At 49.4% G+C, this 8085-nt stretch overlaps 1 pseudogene; it reads right to left on the bottom strand.

Moving 5' to 3' along the window:
* Nucleotides 1-597: 597 nt before the first annotated feature.
* Nucleotides 598-2301, bottom strand: LOC119273766 (annotated as a pseudogene).
* Nucleotides 2302-8085: the final 5784 nt, after the last annotated feature.

Genomic DNA, 8085 nt, shown 5'->3' with positions numbered 1-8085 from the left:
CTCTCCTAAAGCCTTCGAAGACTTTGGAATTGTCAGCTTCCATAACCACAACACAATGGTACTTGCCAAAGACAACAACCATATCAAGATCACAAAGCATTGAGACAGACATAAGGTTGTATCCTAAGGACTCAACAAGCATGACTTTGTCCATGTGTCGATCCTTTGTGATCGCAACCTTACCTAGACCCAATACCTGACTTTTGCCTTTGCCAGCAAAGATGATATGCTTCATATGCGACGGAGATAATGGAGCATCCATCAATAGATTCCTATCACCGGTCATGTGGTTTGTACATCCACTATCGAGGACACACTCAGTGGCTTTGGGTTGATCATCCTGCAGATGAATTAGTGTAGCTTACAAACTCATATACTTCATCAGTGAAGAATATGACATCAATTCATCAGATCAATTTCATCAAGCAAAAGAACAGATAAAGCAATATGAGGACATGAGAAATGAAAGTTCATTTCTTCATGATTAGCCTGCGTCCTATCAGGCATGCTCAGGTCTCCCGCAAATTATTCAGACGATTACGTACGTCTGGAGACCTAACCTTGCAGAAGAGATTAGTTCTTTTTCTTCACCACCCACATCTGAAGGGGTGGCAAAGAGTTCATCATTCTGCGAGCTCCATACAAGAAGGATGGCATAGAAGCCAGTCCATTTTGTTTCACATAAGAGGGGTTAGAATAAGCATAAGAGTAAGCAGAGAAATTCTTCGAGGACTTATGGACATAATAATTTGAAGAATAATGCACATATCCATAATCCTTAGATCTTCCCTGCGAAACAGACGGGTTAGCACGATGATGTTCACACAGGACATTGATCCTTTTGAGGAATATGATCCATGTGAGGAGTTTGGTCCATATGAGGACTTGGATCCATATGAAGAATTTGGTCCATATGAAGAATTTGATCTGGGGTTCCTATTCTTCACAGGTGGCGTCATGATGACATTCACCTGAAGATTTTCAAGGCATCTTTTGGGAACCCAGATTTTCTTCATAAGGGGACCGTTCCTGCAGTTAGTGCCAACATATCTAGCAAATACTTCACCATTCTGATTTTTGAACAGTTTGTAGTTGGAGTCAAATGACTCATCATCAGAATGAGAAGAATCACATGCATATCTAGATAGGTTAGATGGATCAACTGGAGGTCCCTTTGCAGCAACCCATGTAGTTTTGGGGTACTGCTCAGGCTTCCGATATGTACCATCAGCATTGATTTTCCTCTCAAAGGCAATACCCTCTTTCCTAGGGTTCCTGTTGAGGATCTGCTTTTTAAGCACATCACAAAGAGTCGGATGCCCTTTGAGGCTTTTGTACATGCCTGTCATGTACAATTCCTTCAGCCCTGCATCGTCAGTGATACTAGCGATGTCCTCAGATGAGGAATTAGTGATAGCAGAGGCATGTGAAGAATTTGAAACATTAGCAGCATTTGAAAATTCAGGTGAAGAATTAGCAGATTCACGTTCATTGCACTTCAAGCATGGAGGAACAAATTATTCCTGAGAAGCGCTGATTTGTTGAGCAAGTAATGAATCGCGCTCCTTCTGAAGATCTTCATAACTCACTCTTAGCTTCTCAAGGTGTTGCTTTCTTTGAAGAAATTCATAAGAAAGCTTCTCATGATCAGATAAGAGTGTTATGTTGATCTTGAAGGGTGTCATACTTAGTATGAAGTCTCTGAAGACTTTGAGCCAAAGCTTTTGACTGATCCATTTCTTCACCCAACATATCATCACTCTTGTTTAGCATATAGTGAACTTTTTCCAAAGCTCTTTGTTGTTTAGTGGCAAGGGAAGCAAGTTTGACATAGGTGGGTCCAAATTCATCACCAGATTCATCATCACTAGACTCGGATAGGTAGCATTCAGTTACCTGAGCATATTTTGCCATAAGGCATGATGTAGAAGATGATGATTCTGGTTTGAATGTCATCGCTTTGAGAGATTCCTTGAAGTCCTCAAACCAAGGATCATGACAGGTTCGATGACCTTCATAGACCTCAGAGAGACGTTCCCAGATGAGCTTCGCATGATCGAGATGCATGATATTCCTGAACTGATTTTGTGACAGACTGGAGCAGATGACATCCTTCGCCATGAGGTTGAGAAGAGTGTACTTGCGAATGTCATCAGCTTCCGCCATCTTGCACAGATCGGTCAGACCAATCTCAGTGATTGTCCATAGCTTGCTGTTCATCGCCATGAGGCATTTCTTCATCATGGCCTTCCACTTGGGATACTCGTGACCGTCAAAGATGGGGCATGCCACTTTCGTCATACCTGCAGTCGACATAACTAAAACTCCAGGCGGTTAAACCAAAATCGCATAGAACAAGGGAGTACCTTGCTCTGATACCAATTGAAAGTGCGTTATATCGACTAGAGGGGGGTGAATAGGCGATTTTTATGAAATTCTTCACTGAGGAATTTTCCGGTGAGGAAATTCCTTAGCGAAGAATTACTAGCAGCATAATAAGTACTCAAAAGTAAACATAATAGAATACACGCATGGTCATCATGATGAAATGAAGACAGGCACAGAGTACAAGTAGCGCAAGCACAGGATGAAGACAAATAGACTGAAGAAATTGAACTGAGGAAATTGAGAAAGTCTTTAGTCAAAGTCTTCAAACACAGATATGAACAAGCACACAACACATTTATGAGGAAATGAAAGAGTTGAGGAAATAGAACCAGTAGGCTTGGTGAAGAAAATGATTTGGTAGACCAGTTCCAACTGTTGTCTCAGTTGTACGTCTGGTTGGAGCGGCTGAGTATTTAAACTCAAGGACACACAATCCCGGACACCCAGTCCTGAACACGCAGCTAAGGACACCCAGTCCTCACCGTATTCTCCTTGAACTAAGGTCACACAGACCTCATCCAATCACTCGTGGTAAGTCTTCAGGCGACTTCCAAACATTCACAAACTCGGTCACTCGGCGATCCACAATTCCTCTTGGATGCTCTAGACCATGACGCCTAACCGTCTGGAAGAAGCACAGTCTTCAAAGGTAACAAGCGTCGGATCCACGCAGGATCAATCTCTTCAGTGATGCTCAATCACTTGGGGTTTGTAGGTGTTTGGGTTTTGGGTTTTTCCTCACTTGATGATTTTCTCTCAAAGTCCTCAGAGGATGGGTTACTCTCAAATGACAAGTGTCAGTTTCTCTCGGAGCAGCCAACCAACTAGTGGTTGTAGGGGGGGCTATTTATATCCTAGGGAGCAGCCCGACATGATAAGACATAAATGCCCTTAAATGATATGACCGTTAGGTGGATAGATATTTTGGGACAGCTGGCGCATAGCACAGCAACGGTCGGAATTTTGAGTAGCAAAATCCTCAAGGCTATCATATTCCTCACTGTGTAGGAAATCCGCACTGGCGAATTCCTAACTCCTCAGTCAGGACAAATTCCTCAGAGACCAGAAGAACTTCGTCTGTCACTGAAGAAATTGACTGAACTGTATGAGATTTCCAATGGCTTCACTCGAAGGGATTGGTAGGTGTAGGATTTTGAGTTGAGCATCACATAGAAATTTTTCCTTAGTATTTCCTCGACCCCTTTAACAGTACGGTGTTTCCTCTGACTCAAGAAAGAGAAAATGAAACTACGAAAACAAAAGTCTTCACGCTTCATGTTCCTCGAATGAATACCAAGTCTTCACGGTCACACCAATTTCTTCACTTTCAAAGTCTTCAGAAAGTCTTCAGAGATCCAAAGTCTTCAGTCGAAGAACTTCATTTTTAGGGGTCGACTTTCTCTGTAAATATCAAACTCCTCATAGACTTATAGACCTGTGTACACTCACAAATGCATTAGTCCTTTAACCTATAAGTCTTCAATACACCAAAATCACTAAGGGGCACTAGATGCACTTACACATATACTAGTGGGAAATTTTCATTATAGAACTTGGCTTGTATATTCCAATGATGGGCTTCCTCAAATTTCCCTAGGTCTTCATGAGTAAGCAAGTTGGATGCACACCCACTTAGTTTTCTTTTTGGCTTTCATAAACATATAGCTCTAGTGCATCCGTTGCATGGCAATCCCTACTCACCCACATTGATATCTATTAATGGGCATATCCATAGCCCGTTGATACGCGTAGTTGATGTGAGACTATCTCCTTCTTTTTGTCTTCTCCACAACCACCATATTCTATTCCACCTATAGTGCTATGTCCATGGCTCACGCTCATGTATTGCGTGAAAGTTGAAAAAGTTTGAGAACATCAAAAGAATGAACAATTGCTTGGCTTGTCAACGGGGTTGTGCATGATTTGAATATTTTGTGTGATGAAGATGGAGCATAGCCAGACTATATGATTTTGTAGGGCTAACCTTTCTTTGGCCATGTTATTTTGAGAAGACATAATTGCCTTGTTAGTATGCTTGAACTATTATTGTTTTTTTGTCAATATTAAACTTTTGTTTGAATCTTACGGATCTGAATATTCATGCCAAAATAAAGAAATTACATGGATAAATATTTTAGATAGCATTCCACATCCAAAATTCTGTTTTAATCATTTACCTACTCGAGGACGAGCAGGAATTAAGCTTGGCGATGCTTTATACGTCTCCAACGTATCTATTTTTTATTGTTCCATGCTATTATATTATCTGTTTTGGATGTTTTATATGCATTAATATGCTATTTTGTATTATTTTTGGGACTAACCTATTAACCTAGTGCCCAGTGCTAGTTCCTATTTTTCCCTGTTTTTGAGTTTCGCAGAAAAGAGTCGGCGTTCTGGGAACGAGGATCCCCAGACTTGCCTGCCTGCGGCCTGCGGCCTGCGGCGTGGCTCAGGTGGGGTCCCAGCGTGGTCCATCTTCATCAGCGCAAGCTCAAGACCCTCGCGAGGGGCCAAGCCTCGTGGGGCGGACGACAGGAAGCTTCCTCAGAGGCAGCCTCATCAGGCAGGCTCGCGAGGAGGCGGAGAGATCAATGCAAGGGTACCTCGCGAGGATCCCATGATGCAAGCCATGACGATCAAGGCCAGGCAGGCGCCAGGCGGGCGCCGGCCTACGCAGAGTCCTTGTTTCCCCTTTGGTGCAAAGGGGGCAAGCACAGGCCAAGGCATCAGGCAAAGGTTGCCATTCCGGTGCAACGAGACCAAGACCAGCAGAGCGGCAGGACGGAGGTCACCATGGAGCCCAGGACGGCGTCATCACTAGTGCTTTTGGCAGCCGAAGACCACCTTTGGTCAGGATAACTTGTACTACATGTTCCCCTTCAAAATGGCCAATTGTTGGCGCCCTTCCCGCTCAATTATTCGGGGAGAGGCCCAGGGCCTCTAGAAATAGAGCTAGCCACCACAGAGTAGAGACATCTAGAGACCAAGGAGGAAAGAGAGAGATCTGGTAGAACCCTAGCAGAGAGAAAGAGAGGCGACTGAACTCACCCTAGCAGTTCATCGCACCAGCTCAAGAACACCTCTCGCGAGGCTGTTCTTCCCTTGTACTATTCATCATCAGCCCCTGAGGCAATCCACCACGCCACACACAGGAGTAGGGTATTACACCACAACGGTGGCCTGAACCAGTATAAACCTCGTGTCTCTTGTATTGTTCATCATTTTCATCTTAGTTCGCACGAGAGGATCGGACGTAGATCGGTAGGGGAGATATCTCCACGCGCACCCCAGTGTTCGAACCTCAAGGGTCTGCCGAAACCCGAAATCTGACATTTGGCGCGCCAGGTAGGGGTGCGCCGGAGTCCTTCTTCCTCCGCGTCGCGTTCAGCCGCTTCGCCACCCAGATGTCAAGTAACCCGGATGCCAACTCCGACCGTTGGGCGGCCCGGCCACGCTGTGCCGCCGTCTCAGGGCGACCTCAACCTTGCGCCTCAAGCAGCTCACGCTCCGCAGGGCGCTGCGGGACGCGGGCGACGCGGCCAGACGCCGCCTGCCCTCACGCCACGGCAGGTGCGGGCCGCAGCAAGGGCCTCGAACCACGCCGCTGCCACGGCGCCATACACCCGACGGGAGCAGGCGAACTCCAGGGCCGCGCTCACGGTGGCCCGAGAGCTAATACGGTGCCGCTTGCTGGAAGGCGGCCACGACATGTTGTTGGGCGAGTGGCCGAGCTCTTGGATGCCGCCGCCTCAGGAGCGCCCCCTTTTTGCATCCAGCTGCCGCCCCATATCCAGGACAGGTCGCACGCCGGCATTTTGCGCGCCCACGCGATTTTAGGCGGGCCCCAGGGCCGGTCCAGCGCCAACACCTCCGCTAGCACCGGGCGGGTGATCATGCCGGCCCCTCCCCAGGCCGGCGAAGGGATGCGCACCGCGGCCTTTGTCCTCGGCGGACCACCGCGTCATCACATACAAGGCGACGCCCCAAGCCAGACTGCGTCGCATACGGGGTGCTACAGCGAGGTCCACGAGGTGGTCGCCCCGGAGGCCTATGTACCCTGCATGGTGGATCAAGGGCGCGAGCTGGAAGGAGGTCACGGCTCGTTCCTCGGGCCCGGCTGGGACGAGGAGGCATCAGAAGCTGAGCTCTTTTAGGAACCCCAAGAGAGCATCGACAATCGCGCTGACAGCAGCAACTATCGGGTACCACTCATCCATCAGGATCAAGCTTACGCTAACCATGGGTCGCAGGAGGTACATGTCGTCATAGCGGATGGCTGCCCCAACACTGCAGCCTCTTATCCCTCAGGAGGAGGGTGCAGGGGGCTGCAGGAAAGGGGCCGAGATTCGGACTCACCCTCGCGGCGGTCGGGCCAAGGTGTTCTCAGGAGGTAGGCCCTCCGCCGAGGAGGTGCCCCATGGCCTGCCCCCGGCGGGGGACCCGTGGTCGTCGGGGGAACCACTGGTGACCGCTCTACCCCATTGGCATCGTCCTTGGTTTCCGGTCGCCGTCAATGGCGGCAGAGTGAGGCTCAAGGTGGGGCCCTCGTCTAGCGACATGAAGCAAGGCCGGTACCTGTGAAGCTCGCTGCCCCGTGACACTCTCACGTAATAATGAGTGGGGCTGTACACACCCCGGAGTCTCAGGAGTGCTGGCCTCAGGCCTTGGGGCTCCCGCCCACGCCCAGTCATAGCACTTAGCTCCGCGCTAGTGAGAATACGTTGAAGACTAGAGTATGTGTCGGACGCGGCTTTTTTGCTTTTCTTCTGCCTTCTTGCCTTTTTGCTTCTTCCTTGTCGGCAAGTTTCTTCGGTTGGATTTAAGTTGGATTTGAGTTTGAAGCTTGCGTGCATACGGGGAGGGGGTGTTTAGTCTCGTTCGAGCAATCTCTCGCGTTCTGGTTTTGGCTTTGCGTCCAAGGTTAACATCGCTTGCCCCCCCTCACGAGCCCCTCGCGAGCCAGGCCGGGCCAGGCACATTCACAACCAGGACCGCTGTCTCTGCACCCTCTACGGAGGTCCTCATCACAGGATCCACAAGTTAATCAAAGACACCGAGGAGCAGCGCCCCCCGCAGGCCCGCTCGAGACTCGGCGGGGTCGGAAGGTACACAAGTCGGCTGACCCATCACCGGGTCGACAGCTACGTTCACACACAACATCACGCTTACCAGAGTACTAAGTGCAAACCTTTACATGAGGGGCTTCCCCTCCCAAAATGCTCTTACATCCTTCAGGGCCAAGCCCGAACTTTCTTTGTGCAGGTTAAGCGGCAGTAACGCGCGTTTAGTCGGTCATATCACTCACCGCGTCTTGGGCGTCATCAGAGGCATCACTGGCGCCGTCGGCATTCCCGCCGCTGCCGGCGGCATCTCCATCAACGCCAGGCTCGTCCACAACATCGCCTTCATTGGCGCCCACAACCACGCCGTCGTCATCAGACGCAAAGGCCCTGACAAGGGTGTCCACGTTGTCCTCCACCCACCGCGCCAGGTCACCCCAGACGGCAGTGGGCACGGGTGCGATGGCAGCGTCGAAGTCGAAGTGGGGGTCCCTGTCCTGCAGATGGCTGAAGACGCGGGAGAAGGCACGCCCAAGCAAGGCTCGGCTCCTCTCTTCGACAAGCCAACGGGACCTCTCGGACCGGTTCACCAGAAGCGTCACCACATCGGTGAAAAATTGGAGGTTGTCGGCGT

Source organism: Triticum dicoccoides, chromosome 3A (assembly GCF_002162155.2).
Source record: "Triticum dicoccoides isolate Atlit2015 ecotype Zavitan chromosome 3A, WEW_v2.0, whole genome shotgun sequence".
In the NCBI taxonomy this organism is placed as follows: domain Eukaryota; kingdom Viridiplantae; phylum Streptophyta; class Magnoliopsida; order Poales; family Poaceae; genus Triticum; species Triticum dicoccoides.
The sequence above is the reverse complement of the archived record's forward strand: the minus strand, read 5'-3'. Positions and strand labels throughout refer to the sequence as shown.